This window comes from Oryzias latipes, chromosome 15 (assembly GCF_053564925.1).
Source record: "Oryzias latipes strain Hd-rR chromosome 15, Olatipes_Hd-rR_3.1".
NCBI lineage: Eukaryota > Metazoa > Chordata > Actinopteri > Beloniformes > Adrianichthyidae > Oryzias > Oryzias latipes.
In genome coordinates this window covers 18,970,134-18,986,838 of record NC_136251.1, presented here as the reverse complement: position 1 = coordinate 18,986,838, position 16,705 = coordinate 18,970,134, and the positions used below count along the sequence as shown (strand labels likewise).

The following is a 16,705-nucleotide window of genomic DNA, read 5'->3' as shown; positions in this document are numbered from 1 at the left end:
TTTTAGCCTAATTCTCCTGAATATGGCTCAGTCTTTCAGGCATCTCTTACAGTAAAAGGTTGTTTTTTTTCAGCAAGTGGAAAACTAACTAGGAGCGTTTCTCATGAGAGATTTAACGACTTCACTTGACAAAAATGTGCGTTTTTGTTAAACGGAAAATTTAAAAACTACTTCAGTGGGACAATGAACTTTTATTTTTAAACACCATCTGAGGAAATTGCACACGGAACGTAACAGATGCAAGCAGAAACAGCTCTTGGCGATTCATCCTACCTTGTCTTTGGCAGAAAACAGGACTCTGCTTCTCTGAGCTGAGCTTCAAAACAAAGCAGTCAAACAAAGTAAAGGGTGTGAGATAACGGTCCACAATCCTGACCATGTTTTGTTACTCCACCTCTTTACAACTGTGTGAAACACTATCACCATGAAAAGTGACTAATCCAGGATTAAAAAAAAAAACATTTATAGGAGACAAAGATGCAAAAACAGCATGAGTAAAAAAGCTTAGTGATTCATGTGACATTTGAACAAATGTGTGTGAATCCATCAGAAGGTTAAGGCAGACCTCAGTCTGACACATGCACGCAAGGACAAAACCATCAACAGAATGAAACTATCAGCATTTTCGCATGTCTTCCCATTCTGCCCTGTAAGGTTGTTGTACCCAAAAATGCGTCTGAAAACACCAGAAGTTGGTGTCTGCTGTTTATTCATGCAGACGTGGTAGGTAGTTAGTCTGTTTTCCTGAGTCGAAAATAACCTTGTGGTTTTGGAATGACACCACTGGCTGAGAGCTGGAGGAGTTTGGGTGGAACCGAGTCACAGAGGACTGAGAACCTTCTATCTGTTCTGGAGACACAAAACTATTGAAACATTGTGTTAAACTTACAGTAAGTTTCTTTAAGTCTGTGTTCACTCTGTGCTCATGGGAGCCTTGTTTGCAGGACTATGTGGCCAAAATGGGAATGTTTTCTAGCAGCTGAGTGAGACCTTGACTGTGATTTTCCATAAAGAGAGCAACAGGATTGAGAAGAGAAAAGAAGAAAATGAAGGACGAGGCCAACGAGACACAAACAGGATTTTATGAGTCATATAAAGTAAGAAAAGATGGGAAACTTGCTCAAATGCTAACCAGAATTTATTACAAAATAAAAAAAAGAGTCATGATCAAAACCTTGAGGTGTAAAACTTTTAGATAACTCTGGTAAAAAGTTGATGGTTCAGTTTTTACATGAATTAAACTGAAGCTGGTTTATTCTGTCATACAACAGATGGTTCAAGTGTTCATGTCAGCATGTCAGTGTCATATAAATCACTTTTTTGTCATTTATTTTATTTATATTTAGAGAATCTTTCCTGTAAAACGGAGAGCACTGAAGGTTCTCCAAAACTCTTTAGATGATGATAGCTTTTAAATCTTGACAAGTTGTTACTGACAAACAGTAATATATTTTAGACCGCTTGTTACTGTTGATCCAAAGTAATTGCTTGCCTACTGTTTCAGAATTGTGATGGGTTACGTGAGGTTTATACTTTTAAGTTGGAACACCCGTTGAAATAGACCATAGCATGAAGTGACTGTTATGATTTAGTGAGGACAAATCAAACAGTCAGAATGCAGGGGGAGGCTGGAACAACTGCTCTGCCAAAGCCCCTAAAAAAACAGGTCTTTGGATGAGGTGAGAGCATGAAGGGGAGATGCCATCTGACTGTAGTTCCACCTTAAAAGTGGCAAACCCCAAGAACCGTTACAGCTGCTTACATGAATCAGGGAGATGGTTAGTCCAAAGTTGCTTACACCTGAGCTTCATCCATCTTAATAACCTGACCCTGAGAAATGTTAAACCAGAGAAAAGACGTGGATCTAACCTGAAACTTGGATTTGACAAAAAGGAGATTCTGGAGGAGTTAAGGCCAATGGCTTACAGGCAGCAGCATCTTAGTGAGACGGAGACGGCAGAAACTGTCCTTAGGGGAAGAGTTATAAGACAGTCCATAAGAAAATAATCCACAAAAAGGTCAAGTTCCAAGCAAAACAAAATCCTCTTCACTTACACCAAATTTGAACAGTATCATAAATCCAAACAGAAAAACAAGGTCCCTAATCCAAGAATCCATAAATTCAGGAACTAGAACAACATTTTTTATCAGGCCAAGTCAGATCACATCAAATGTCAAGGGGGAAAAAAGTCCCAATCCAATTCAAGATGGCACACAAATCCAGGTGCCAAATTTCACAGTAACAGTAAATCTGAAGAACTGAGCAAAATGAACTGGATCTGGAGCAGAGTTCATATGTGGTGGCATTACCATTAAGGAAAGCCAGGTGATTGACTGGGGTCTCAAACACTAAGAGGGCCTTAAGAGTCTAATAAAACATATCTAAAATAGTTTTTCCTCTAGATTAGTTTCATAAAAAAAAACGTCAGATGTAAGACGTAAGACAATGACTTAAGAAAATGACGTAAGACCACTGATGGAAAGGTATTCCAATTTTGCTCGCTACTGCAGCAATAAACTATTCTGTCTCCACGGCAACAAAAGTACCAGACATACCTGGCTTGAGTTTACCGCCACAGCAGAAAGTTTTTGAAGAGATTGTCAGAGCTGGCGTGCAGCTCAGCTAAGAACACGGAGCTCTGCTCCAAGGTCGCAGCAAACTCCACTGTCAACACATGAGTTCATTCAGTCTGTTGTTACATTTGTATTATTTAACAGCCAGATGGTGCCATCAGAAAAATACATCTTTTGTGAGCAGGCACATCCTAAAGGAAATCCACCAATCAGCACAGCATTGGCAGACAAAAGATCCCATTAATAAAATGAAAGAAACCAACAACACAGATATTTTCTTATTTTGTAGATCACCCTGGAAAAGAGAAGGAAAAGTAGAACATGTGTTCAAAGAATTGGACTATTAAAATAATCAATTACTTTTGGCTCAAAGATACAAAAATTTTGCTAATATTACCCTGAGACACAGATAATCCAAAAAGAAAAATGAAGTGAAACCATGGCTGTAGAAAAAGAAAAAGGCAAGAAGAAAGAAAGAAATTTGCTGCCACACTTTATTTTTTGCCACTGTTCTGGAAAGCAGTAACACTTTAAGGCTGCTGTCTAATAAAACCTTAAATTTAAAAATTGAAGTAAAAAGACAAGAACACAAAAGCCAAGTAGCTCAAACAAAAACTCTCTCAGGTAAATGACAATAAAACTTCTGTGTGCAAGAAGGAATGAAATAAGGATTTTATTTAGTTTTTTTCTAAGTGTGCTTTCTAAGACGATTGTCCAAAATCATAAATGATTATCAGAGTCCAAAAAAGTTACTGAAGCTGTAAAATGAACATGAGGTTGACCTAGAGCTGTTTATTTCAGACAGGACTGGCTATACGACCATGAAAAATGTTGTTTTTTCTTTTATTTTTTATTTTATTTTTCTTTTAGATCTCAAAATATTGAGCACAAAGTGAGCATTACAGATACAACTTGTGCTTACAGGATGAACAATTATAGAACCAGTTCTCAGCTAAAGTCTGTTTATTCTATAAAAATAAACCCACAGCCTAAATATATCTACCTGAAAAAAAAAGAAACCAGAATGGAGAACCTGAGATATTTGTACATCAAAAGACTAAAATATGCTACATAATAAAAACAGATAAAAATGAACTGCACTGTAGCCTGCAAAAATAAAAAAAAGACAGACAGCTATGGCTCTATGAAAAACAACAGGACACATTTATTAAAGTTACAAATATGAAATTAGGGTTTTTGAGGTAACTAAACCTATCATGACGTTTTTCTCAGTTGAAGCCCAAAAGGACAAAGTGACTTTTTTTACTAAAACTTCAATGTTTTGCTATTTTTATCAATACATTCTGGTTGATAAGTCACAGGAGTTTCTAAATCAGTGAATTGAAAAAAAGCATTTGTTTCAGGAAAAGGTAATAAGTTACTGTGACATACGTACATTTCTTTTAATGACAGTCACGTCTGAAAGACTACATCTTGTGATTGACTGTTTGCAGTTTTCCATTCTGAAATGTCAAATGTTTTGATTTTAAGCAACAAGCTGTTAAGTCAAAGTGCTAGAAGCAGATGTTTGTCCGTTTTTTATATAAACTACATTTTTATTTGCAACAAGTTAAAAATATTTAAAAATAGTGAGATGCTTTTGACTGACATTACCAAACAACTACATATTCATTCAAAGTAAAAGGGTCTAATTTAAGGCATTTAGAAAGTCAGTGAAGACATAACGAAAGGATCCTTGGCTATATCATTGTGGTACAAAGCCCAAATTCCAGAGGGTTAAGCGTTTAACTGTACTTAAACAGCAATTATGTCCCTTAGAGAACACATGGCTGCAGTGTCCCAGAGACAAACAAGCTTTGGTGAAAATGAACTCCAGAGCCACAGCTTTTCTCAAAACACCTCTTCAAGATGCCAACTTTCATCGTTCATCATCCAAGTGAGCTGAAAAGCCACACCTGAAGTAAAACAAAAACAAACTTTCACACAGAAAAAAATAAATTTGTGTTTGTAAGCTGACGATCACAAAGTTAGAGTTCAATGTTTCAGGTAGGTTGCCAGTTTGAGACTATAATTATATTCAGATCCATAATTGCCGGGATCTCATAGCTCATCCTCACATTTTTTCTCTTTTCTATCTTAAGTCTGTGGAATGTGCTTCATTTTTAGACCAAATCAAAATGGAGGTAGAAGATCCAAAGTTCCTTAAGTTCTAACTTTCTGATATTTTGCCAATGAAAGCAGCTGGAGGTGTGCAAAGGTGAAGTGACCTTTATAGGACAGTTAACCAACGTCTACACAGTCTGGACTGCAGCTCAACAGACGTGCTGGTGGTTGAGGTTTTTCCAGACCTGCTTTCTCTGAAAGCTCCTGAGCAAAAATAACTATTGCTGTTACTAAGTAAGTTTGTTTCTGCTTGCTAAAGGTAAATAGGCCTGGCCAGAACTATATTGTACTAAGCCGCAGACTTTGTTGGGACAAACCTGAAAGTCTAGCAATGGTCTCTCCTGCTGTAAACAATTCTTTTGTGAGACGAACATCTTAACTCCTTCCCATCCGGCTGCTCCAGACAGTTCCCTGCTCTGCCCTTTTTAGAACATAACATGAACAACAAACATCATACATGTGGGATTCCAGGGCATCCTGTGAAGTTTGTGGGGGGAATGGGCTGGAAGTGACTTTCTCGCATTTATGAGGACCATAGTGGAGAAAGGATTTCCAGCGGATGGCCTCCTCGACCTCTGAAGGACTTATGAGCCTCAGAAAAAAAGTGAAGCAAATTTCTGCTTAGATTAACGTTTGATCTAAAGCGACGAAGACAAGCAAACAGGGAAACTCTGGAGGGAGTGTTGAGGGGGTTTAAAACCCTGTGATGGGCTGCAAAGGTCATGTACTGGCAAGAAATTTCTGTTTGGATTAATTAACCATAAATCTTCTGTTGTACAAACAAGTACAACATTTAAAAAAGTCAACACAAAGTTTCCCCACAGCAGCTTAAGTTGAGGATTTTTGAATCAGCATCAGCTCCATAATTCTGATGGAGCTTGTTTTCCTGGGCATCTGCCCAAAAGACAAAAGCCCAGACACGTTTGATTCACTCCACTCACATTGCACGCACTTTATCTCTGCTTTAATGGGCAAAGGCAAATCTGAAATGAAAATGCTTCGGCCAAAAACAATCGGAGGTTTATCAGCGTATAAATTCAAAATGAAATTATTACGTCATTTTTTTTACATGTTTCTGTTCTTGCTCGTTAAGTAGAGAAAAATACACTTTGCAATTTTATTTTTCATTAAAATTGTTTCATTTTCTTGCAAGAATAAATGTAAAAGCAATCATACCAAAAGGGCAAAAACAGAGTAGGGACGGATAAAACTCTGTTTTTATTCCCTCTGTAAACTATTAAGAATCTGTTTTCAATTTGTAGGATAATTTGGGTGAATTTCTAAGTTTATGTATTGTTATACATCAACTTGATAGGAACTTTGTGGTCTGTAGCTAAATGGAATGTGGATATTTAGAGGAAATTAATGCGAATCCTGGGCCGGAGCACAAACTGTTACACACAAAGAACCCAGACTGACAGCAGAACCAAATATTGATGCCAAAACAGACTGCTAAATGGGTTTATCTTTTTACTGTGGGTTATAGTTGAAGATCTATGATTGTAACTTTTGACATAAGAGGCATCAGAGTGCACTTTTTTTCTGTCGAGGAAAGAAGTCCAAGCTGGAGGATGTGAAAGGGGAGGAACACAGAACTGGAGGAGGGAGGTCAGCAGTCATTTGGGCCAACGTTTAAATCTTTCCTTTATTTTATTTTTTGAACTTGTTGCACTTTGTCATAATCAAAACGCAACAGTTCAAGAAAAAGTTTGTTTTAAACTATTCAAACTGCTGCAGTTTGAAAAGAACAAATGCTTGTAAAATCTAAATTTTAAAAGATTAAAAAAAACCAAGAAAAGATTAAAAAGGAACAAATAGAAAAACAGCATTAGTGACATCTGAGTTTTAATGTTTTACTTTAAATTAGGAATGATTGACAAGATCTCTTTACTTTCTTTTTACAAATCAATAGTCCATCTTAGCAGACAAAAGCAGTCATAGATATCTAAATTTTGCTCATCCATTAACTGTCTCCTTATCTGTATTCAGCTCACTCAGAAAGCAAAGCAAGCAAAGAGGATTGTGACCACATCCTGTCCACAGCCGCTTCTTTAATCCTATTTTAAACTAGTCTAATGACTGTATAAAACATTTACAAAGCAAAAAGTTTATATGAAGCAATGGGGGTGGATGGGTGATGGTTTATAGTTGCTTTGCAGCCACAGCACTTGAACTTCCGGCAGTTATTGAGCTGATGTGAACAATTATACAAACCAATATTCTCTGGAAAAAACATGACATGATCCAGCGATGGATCTCATAACTGATAAAAACAAACCCATTTGACCCACAGTTGAAAAATGTTCAGGTAATGACGCAATTTTTTAAAACAGTGCCTACTTGTGTCTATAGTTTTGTCCTAAAATAATGCACCGCCTTTTTAAAAATCACTTGTTGCATTTTATTGACCCAAGTTGATGAGCAAGATCTTCCATAAAAACATGACATATGCTTTTCTTTATCCTGCTGTCATGTGTAGCACACATGAAGTCCAGGGTCATCTAAGTATGCAATTCCTGATCAATACATACAGTTAAAGGCCACAAATCCATTTGTATATTTTAAAAACATGTAAACTACTGAGTTTACTAAGCTTTTTAGAAGATTTGGTGAAATGCATATGTTGACATTATATATTTGTTTTATCAATGGTTTCTTTTGTGACATGCAAAAGTCTTTAAGTTTTTTTTAAATTTCCATCAGAACTTAAGTAGCACCATGATCATGTTTGGTAAAACCCAATCAATCGAGCCATTTTTTTTTTGCTGTAAAAATCAATTACAATGTTTCAATCTAATTAGAACTGGTTTATTAACCTCTGAAGCCCTGGCGTCTACATGCATGGACATCACATTTTGTTTCATATTACCATGTAGTTAATTCTGCTTAACTGGAGCCCTGTGACTACATGTGTTGTATTGATTCTAAGGTTAACTTGTCTAAGCCGGGTTTAAAATAAGCTTCTATAGCTATCAATGGCTGTGAGTGAGGTCAGGATGAATAAACTTCACAATGATCACTTCATTTTCGCCTCTGTTTTTGAAACCTTAGAAACCGTTTTTGCTTGAACTCACTTTTTTTCTGCATCTTCCTCCTTTACTCTTCTTAAAGCTGCTTGATTGATCCCAGGCTAAGATGAAGTGATCCCAAACCATGACACCAGATGAGCCATGCTGCAGATGAAGTGTGTGGTGCTGAGACACTCAAAGAGAAACGTCCACTATCGCATACACGGCACCTGTGAGCGTGTTGTCTGAAGTGAAAACATAAAGTCTGTGGAAAAACACAACTTTCCCATTTCTGATGAAGCGAAGCCTACTCGTGTTTGGAGGATTACATTCCAATCTTTAGAATTACAATTAAAACATGATGAGACTTGTCATATTTTGTCATCCTGAAAATATAAGATGTGTAGATTGAATTATTTTTTAATTTTAAAAGAATATATTTGAAATTGGATTTGACATTTTTTGTTAACTTTGAGTCTGCCTGAATAGGTACAGATAAACTAACTGCATAGAATTTTGCTTTTTTTTAAATATATTGTCCTAATATAAAATAGGATCAAATGAGTCAAGTTTGATATCATATTGACAAAATCATTTTTAAGCAGCTTTGAAGAGAAAACAAAGTGGAAAAACAAAAAGTTGCAGTCTGGCCTCAAATAAACTCTAACTTAACAGTTCTGCAACTTCTCTTGTTGATTTCCTCAAAGTGCATTTTATCTCTTCTTTTGAGCATGACAAGCTAACTAAAGACTAATCACAACTGTGAAGCGAAAACACAAGAGTGAGTTTGGGATGCATTCCGGGAATTAGATATGTGGTGTAATAGACCAGTCTGACGATGAATCAGGTTTAAAACAATGGAATGACAGACAAGACACTTAAAAAGGAATTTAGAAAAAAACCTTTTGCATCAAAGCCATCATTTTACTAAATTCAGGTAAATGAAAAACAGAAACCACAATAACAACAAAAAAGAGCAAATCCAAGAAAAAGCCTAGACCGCTAATATTTAAAAGATGGAAACAAAAAGGGAAGCAAAAACAAATTTTTGCATTTGACTCACCAGTAAAAGAAGAAATTTGGCATATTTATTTGATGAATGATGGTTTTCTCTGACAGACCACAAAGGGAACAAGTTACTGCTGTGTGTTACTTTCTTTAAGACTTGCAGCTGAACCAGCAGGACTAAGATTAGTCACTTCAAACGTCAACGCTGATCTTCAATCTCAACAAAGTCGATAACCTCTGAACTCCAAAAACACAAGAGCAATCACTGGCAGCAGCAATGTGTTTTTCAATCTACACTCAGTGGCCACTTTATAAGGCACACCTGTCAAACTACTTGTTAACACACATTACTAATCATCCTGTCACATGACAGGAACTCAATGCATTGAGGCATGTAGACATGGTCAAGGCGATCTGCTGCAGCTCAAATTGAGCATCAGAATGAGGAAGAAAGGGGATTGAAGTGACTTTGAACGTGGCATGGTTGTTGGTGCCAGACAGACTGGTCTGAGTATTTCAGAAACTGCTGATCTACTGGGATTTTCACCCACAACCATCTTTAGGGTTTACAGAGATTGGTCCAAAAAAGGGAGAATATCCAGTGAGTGTCAGTTCTGTGGGCAGAAATGTCTTGTTGATGTCAGAGGAGAATGGCCACACTGGCTAATAGAAAGGCAACAGTAACTCAAAGAACCACTGGTTACAGCCGAGGTCTGCAGAAGAGCATCTTTGAACGCACAACACGCCCAACTTTGAGGTAGATGGGCTACAGCAGCTGAAAACCACACCGGGAGCCACTCCTGTCAACTATAAACAGGAAACTGTTCACACAGGCTCACCAAAACTGGACAATAGAGGATTGGAAAAATGTTGTCTGATCTGATGAGTCTGCCACATTCGGATGGTAGGGTCAGAATTTGGCGTCAACAACATTTAAGCATGGATCCATCCTGCCTTGCAATGGTTCAGGCTGGTGGTGGCGGTTTCATGGTGTGGGGGATATTTTCTTGGCACACTTTGGACCCCTAGTACCCAACCAATTGAGCGTGGTTCCAACACCATGGTCTAATTGAGTATTGATCTTATTCATTTAGAAAATTATGTGTTGTGTAATATTGGGGAAAACAATCTTTTTGGGGCTTAAAGATCATTTAAATTTTCTTCTTTCCACTTACTTTCCACCCAATAATAGAACTCTATTTGACAAACATGTTTTGTGGATTCAATGTGTCATATGTATGTACTGTATGTATAAGTGCAAATACATCTATTTATGATTAGATGCAATTATAATGTCAACAAAATAACCTAATTTCTTTTATTAATTTCCAATCAATTTTGAGAATTAATATCACAAACAGATTTAAGATCTTTGTGTGTTTTTTTATTTTTGTTTACTCTCCAGAAAATTGCTTGAAATAAACCAATCAATAAACCTTTACTACACAGATGATAAGATATGCATAAAATGTAGATGTGTGAGAACTTTCAGGGATTTGATAGCCGCTTTCTCTTATCTCATTGCTGCAGTAGCATGTGTGTCTTACAGCAGATGTTACAGTATTTTTCATTTTTCTCTTTTTCCTGTCCTCTTAGACCCCAGACGGTGACAGCAGACAGTGGCCCTTATTACGACGCTCTTTGCAGGAGGGACATTCATAAATCTTCATTCAAATAAAATTTATGTCTTTGTGGTTCTTTGCTTCCTCAGCACTAGGATTGAACCAAAAATCATTCAATTTGATCTTTTTGGTTACTTTAAAAGCGTTTCCATCCAATTAAGACAATCTAACCACTTTGGATTAAACTGGAACTCGGTTGTAAATGGGCACTATATAACACAAAATAAATAAACATAACTGATTTGAAACCGTATCAGTGTTCTATTGGCGCCAAGAGTACAAAGCACCAATATAACCTGTATCTACAAATCCAAACTAAGATTTTCATGGCAAAATATGGCCACACAAAATGAAAAATAATAACCCTCATTCACTGGAGTACTATGAAAAAATTCAATTATGAATAATAGATGTGTAATAAGATAGAATTCCTATTGTAAGATGTGAAAAAATTCACTTTGTGAACAGTATATTATCAAGTCCAAAAACGTTTCTTCAAACTGATGTTTTTGATTACATTAATATTTTAATAAAGAAAACTTTCTGACCACTTTAGTCTTCAAACTAAAACTCTCATATATTTGACTAAACACACAGGATGAAATCACAGCAATTATTAATGCATTTCAGATGTGATTTTCAAAAAAGGCCCATCTGGCTCAGATTCACTTCCTAAACTCTACTATGGGTTTGGGTTTGATTATCAGGCGCTTTACTCAAGAAGTGAAAACAAACCTGACCTTATTTATTGATACAGGTTAATAAAACCACATTCCATCGTGTTGAAAGTGAACATAGCTGAAGCACAACTTATTTTCTTTGAAAATATACTCCAATGTTTCAGCTCAGGGTTGTTTTCAGACCTGTGTTTTCCTCTAGATTTGAGGATATGAGCTTTCTAAACTCAGACATGCCTTTTTATCTTTCCTCTAGCACTCCTTAAAGGTTTCCAAAGCAAAGTGAAATGATCCTCTAATTTAGCAAAAAAATTAAAATGAAAATGAGCAACGTTAGCAGCTGAGATTTGTTTTTGTTTTTTGCATCTTCTTTTTTTACTATCTTCTAATGACCCTTGAAGGAGAGTAGGAATGGTGGCAGTTTTGACCTCCTCTTCTCAGAGAAACCCACATGAAAAGGATGCCACATAAAGTCTGCACTTGTAGTGGCTGATGATTTTTGGGTAAAAATGACCTTCCAAAGGACATTAAATATAAAACAAAATTAAATATAAACACACTTTTATTGGCCATGTTTTGATCACCTGGTTTCCCTCCACTGCATCATATTACCCTGATACATACTTTACGTGATGTGCTATCTGCTCTGGATGACTTTGAGCTTCTAATTATAGAGGTCCAATTGTCACAGGACACAGAGTTCTGCAAGTGTTTGACAGAGCTGCATGAAAGTACAGCTGCAAATGTTTATTTACTAAAAAGCAAAGTTTATTTCATGTCATTTCTAAAGACTCGAGCAAAGAGGCAATGTGTAACATGTAATCAATAAAACCCACTTAGCAAAGCATTTTCAAATTTGCCTTGATCAGGAAAAATCCATCACCTGCTAGAATAAAGCTAGAATGAGCACTGAGAGGGCAACTCTGTCCTGCAGCTACTTTCTTTTGGTTTTAAGTATCAAAACAAACCCCAGAGGGCTCTGCTCCTGCTCAGCAGGTGAGATACCAATGCTTTTTTAAAATCTAAAAACTAGATAAGATAAGATAAGATACGATAAGAGGAGATAAGATGAGATAAGATGAGATGAGATGAGATGATATGATATAAGATGACTTCACGTCTAGAAAATAACTGATGAGAAAACAAAGTGCATTATCTGGAAAAGGTTTAAAAAGAGAATAATTGCGGAAAATATTTAACCACTAGAAAATGTTCCAGTCTATTTTTCTTGGAATTAAGTAACTTCACAGTTCTGCAACTTTTGTTCTTTAGTTTGCTATAATAGCCTTTTGCTTCTTCCCTTGATAGAATAAGATCAAATAAAAACATATTAAATGGGTGTCAACTCTAAAATGTCCTTTCATAAAGATTTGCAAGAAAGCTAAGGGATGGGTTTAATAAAATGAATGGACTGCATTGCATAGTTGCAAAAATAAATCAAATTGTACATGTATGAATACATACAGTATAAACAGCGTTTAAGATGCATAAGGAGCAGCAAAAAAGGCTGGTTTATAGAAGTTTCTGTTACTTCTGGTCAAATTTGCTTCTTTTTAACTTTTTGTTTATTCAATCCATCAAAAATGGATGTGACTCCATACAGGTACACTAAGGATCATATTCCACGTGACCACATGCTGTCCGCTGCTTCCATAATGCAGTAGTAGTGAGCTGTGTTGTGTCATCTGCTGACCGAGAGTGTTTGTGGAAGATGTCAATTCTCATGCAGTCAGTCACCTGCTGTGATGCTTCAGCTCCAGCAGTGGTCCAGTCTCGACCTCTGTCCAAAACAAGTTCCTTCAACTTCCTCTGCAGCTATCACAACATGGATGGACGCAGCCCATATGTTCTAGAGGGGACTATCAAAGCCGCGGCTGGCTTCTCCTCGCCTCTTACCACAGATCAAGAATAGCTGTCATGACCCCTCAGAGCGCACTGGGGGGGGGGGGGGTGCGCCACACCAGTCACGTCCGCTCTGCGCACTGCGATTATGTCACCTTGTCTGCGATTTGCAGTCTGAGCTTAACTTTAAACATTTGCAGGGACCGACTAAACACAACCCCTGGGGTTTGTGCTGCTGTTAGCAGCCCGCGCACCGTCCGTCCACGCGCACTCTTACCAGTCTGTGTACCATCGCATGTGAGCTGCTCCTCCGTATGCCCGCAGGGATGTGAAGACATACGTTCGTGTGTTTTTCTGTTCCCTGGATGCACAACTCGGCCTGGCGCAGTCGTGAGGCTGGCTGGCACAGTTTCAGGCTGCACGGCTGCAGGCGTCGGAGGGGAGGTGGACTGGTCCAGATTGTGACAAATATAGGCCAGCGTGGAACCCGATCACTGCAAACGAGCCGCCAGAAAAGAGATGCTGTGACGCGTCAGAGACACAAACGAGCCCAAAAAAGCAGTTTGGTGGTTTTACAAGGAATTTTATTATGCTTTGCGAACTACAGTTAACTGTTCAATCATTCATCCATCCATCCATCCATCCATCCATCCATCCATCCATCCACATATCTATTTATACATCCATCAATTCATCCATTCAAGCATTTTGGATTTTGCTTAGCTTAAATTAACAAGGTCATCCCAAAAACCTTTGCTACGGGCAGAACTAGGGCTCCTGTAAGCAATCGCTGTGAGTTAAATCAAACACTAGTGAAACTGGTGCATCCCAGTTATTATAAAAAAGGTTCTTGCACATTTTTTTTATGGATGACATCAAATGATTGAAGAAAGGTGTTATGTATCCATTTTTAGTAGAAGTGACTTTGAAACGACCAGGTTTCTCCATCCCAAGATATTCTTAAAGGTAATTGTCCCCTTGCACTCAGCTTGCTGCCACAGACTTCAGGTACTTGCAGACATCAGTAACAATGTGTAAATTATTAAACTTAAGTCAATTTTTCTCATTGTTTATTAACACAATCTTGAGATAAAGGATCTCCTCCACCCTTAACGTCTCACCCTGAAGAGAGCGAGCTGTACAAAAATTTTAGAAGTTTAAAAGCGTTTACTTATCACTGTCCATTCTGCATCAGCGGGTGAGTGGAGGTATTTCATGTTCAGGGACATGGACTGCTAAAAGCAGGGATGTAACTTCCTACTTTAAAATGTATTTACCATTCATTCATTCATTCATCCATTCATTCATTTTCTTAAGCACTTTTCCCTTTCGGGGTCACGGGGCTGCCAGAGCCTATCCCGGCCACTTGTGGGAGAAGGCAGGGGACACCCTGGACAGGTCGCCAGTCTGTCGCAGGGTAGAATGTCCACAAACACACACCCATTCACTCTCACACTCACACCTAGGGACAATTTAGATTTACCATCCCTGCAATTAAATCAGAGACAGGAGTGAAGATGATGTGACCCATGAGATTTGCTCACCACACTGATTGGCAGGTCAAAAAAACACGGTAGTAAGTGTGAATGAACAGGTATCTGACGGTAAAGCATCTCCCACAAGAACACTGCAGTCACAGTCCTTCAGTATCAGCAGAAACACACCAGCTGGTTCATCTAATATTTTATTTCATGACAACGGTTCAACTTACAAGTCTTGCTGCATTTTATTTTGAAAGTCATATCATCCTCAACCAGCTAAACGTTGTGTGGAAAGAAAAACAGCCAATTCCAATTCTCAGACTCTTTTTTTTGTGAGTAACTCCAACGTATTGCTTAGGTCTTACCTAAATTATTAATCATACGTTAGTCTTTTACATCTTTTGTCTTGAAATGTTAAAGACATTGCAAAATTCATGTGAGAAGTTGCCTAATCTGTGTCAGGGAGCAGGGTAATATGAGGACAATAGCTTTCATGACATCTGCTTTCAATAGCCAGATTATTTGTGCCAAAAGAAAAAAAGGCCCACCAAGTGCTTTGGAGATGACAAGAATACAAATAGGAGGAAAACAATAAGATGAATGTGACCTCTGACCCTTTGAAGACGAACTGCTACAAGAGTCTTTCTGCAGCACTGGCTGTGAATCCATCCAATAAAATAGGGCAGATAAAATATCCCACAAGGGGAGTGTTTTCCCTAACTCCTACTTTAAAACAGATGTGTAAAAATTGTTTCGGAACTTTACCAAACTCTTGTGTTGATTTATATGCTCCGCATCTGCCAGATGTTTGCTTTCCTCCTCCACTCCCAAGCCTGATCCTGATACCGAGAGCCCCAGTAATCAGGGTCCTGATACCGTGATCCTGCGCAGACGGTGCCCAGAGGGGCGATGGAGTAACTCTGTGACCCAGTTATGCAACTGAAAGGACTGTGGAATTCCTGATGGCTGCAGCTGCATTCTTTGTGAGTGCAAAATGTCACATTTTTCAAAACACCTCACATGGCACCGAGGCACATGAGCCTGCCAATCTTCTCATGACCTAAATAAAGAAATCCTTTCAGTTCTTTTGAGTAGTTTTAAAATCATTTTAATCACAGTAGATTAACCTCTTGAACTGCTTTTTTTTTAGAAGGACTGAAACAATTTTCTCCAAAAATGTGGGTCAAATGATGCTGCACGTAAACGCAGAATACTACACAAAGTTTGTTCAGTCACTGAAGGACACAGTTCAGGTTTGTAGACGCAAATCATCAGATTAGCTTTAAATTGCTGGCATCTTGTTTGTGTCGTGCATTAACTGAACAGAGGAGAACCTTTCACAAGAATTTAGAAACGTCTGCGGTGATCTTGTGTCTTTGGGAGTGGTTGCATAACCAGATTAGAGTAGTTGGTTTTGGTGTTGAAGTTTAAAGAGGCCCGATTGGCTATTGGGTCGTCATGTCTAAATATCTGACCTGCCTGAATACAGAGGTTTCTAACACAGACGCTGAAGCATCTGGAAGTAATTCAAGTTCAGCTTTTCTGGGTTTGGTTCTTCTTCTCTATTTGAGCACAAATACATAGAGCTTTGATGACTGTTAAAGTATGATTATGCAGTGACTTGAAGAATTGAAAATGAAAGCCTTTGAGTTTTAACATTTTTTTTAATTTTCAAAAGATATTTTTTGCGTTTTAGTTCAGATATAAAAAGCATTATTTTAAAAAACTTGCATTACTTAAAATATTTTAATAGGATTAATTGATATATTCTAACCCTATAAACGTCCCATCTGGAAAAAAGGAATAAAAAATTTTATTAGTAAGAAAAAAAATGGTTGTGCATAATTCAGCCGACTGACATCTGTACTTTTGGCCTCAAAGATAAGATTCTTCAGTGCCCTCTACTGGTAAATAGTATTCATTACATAAAAGTAAAAAAGATTATCAAACTTTCAGATGTTGGACACCAAGGATTTATTTTTACTTAGTGCAGGCAGGTTGGAGCGGTTGGAGGAAAGTGTCAGGAGTGTTGTGTGACAGAAGAGTGTCAGCAAGACTCAAAGGAAAGGTGTACAAGACAGTGGTGAGACCAGCTCTGCTCTATGGGTTAGAGACGGTAGCAGTGAGACAGAGACAAGAGGCTGACATGGAGGTAGCGGAGATGAAGATGTTAAGGTTCTCCTTAGGAGTGACCAGGTTAGACAGGATAAGGAACGAGTACATCAGAGGGTCGGCTCATGTTGCCTGTGTTAGCGACAAAGTCAGAGAAGCCAGACTGAGATGGTTTGGACATGTTCAGAGGAGGGATAGTGGATATATTGGTAGAAGGATGTTGGAGATGGAGCTGCCTGGCAGGAGGGCAAGAGCAC

At 37.9% G+C, this 16,705-nt stretch overlaps 1 protein-coding gene across 4 annotated transcripts in view; it reads right to left on the bottom strand.

Moving 5' to 3' along the window:
- The window catches only part of LOC101163194 (equilibrative nucleoside transporter 1), a 36,106-nt gene extending 22,769 nt beyond the window's left edge, over positions 1 to 13,337 (bottom strand). The window contains exon 1 of one of the 4 annotated variants that reach the window (XM_011484335.3): positions 13,133 to 13,337. The gene's annotated coding sequence lies outside the window, so the exon portion shown is untranslated. Of the gene's footprint in view, positions 1 to 273; positions 416 to 2,556; positions 2,642 to 12,750 lie in introns of those variants that run through there. The other 3 variants (XM_011484333.4, XM_078932458.1, XM_011484336.4) reach the window with 3 other exon arrangements.
- Positions 13,338 to 16,705: the final 3,368 nt, after the last annotated feature.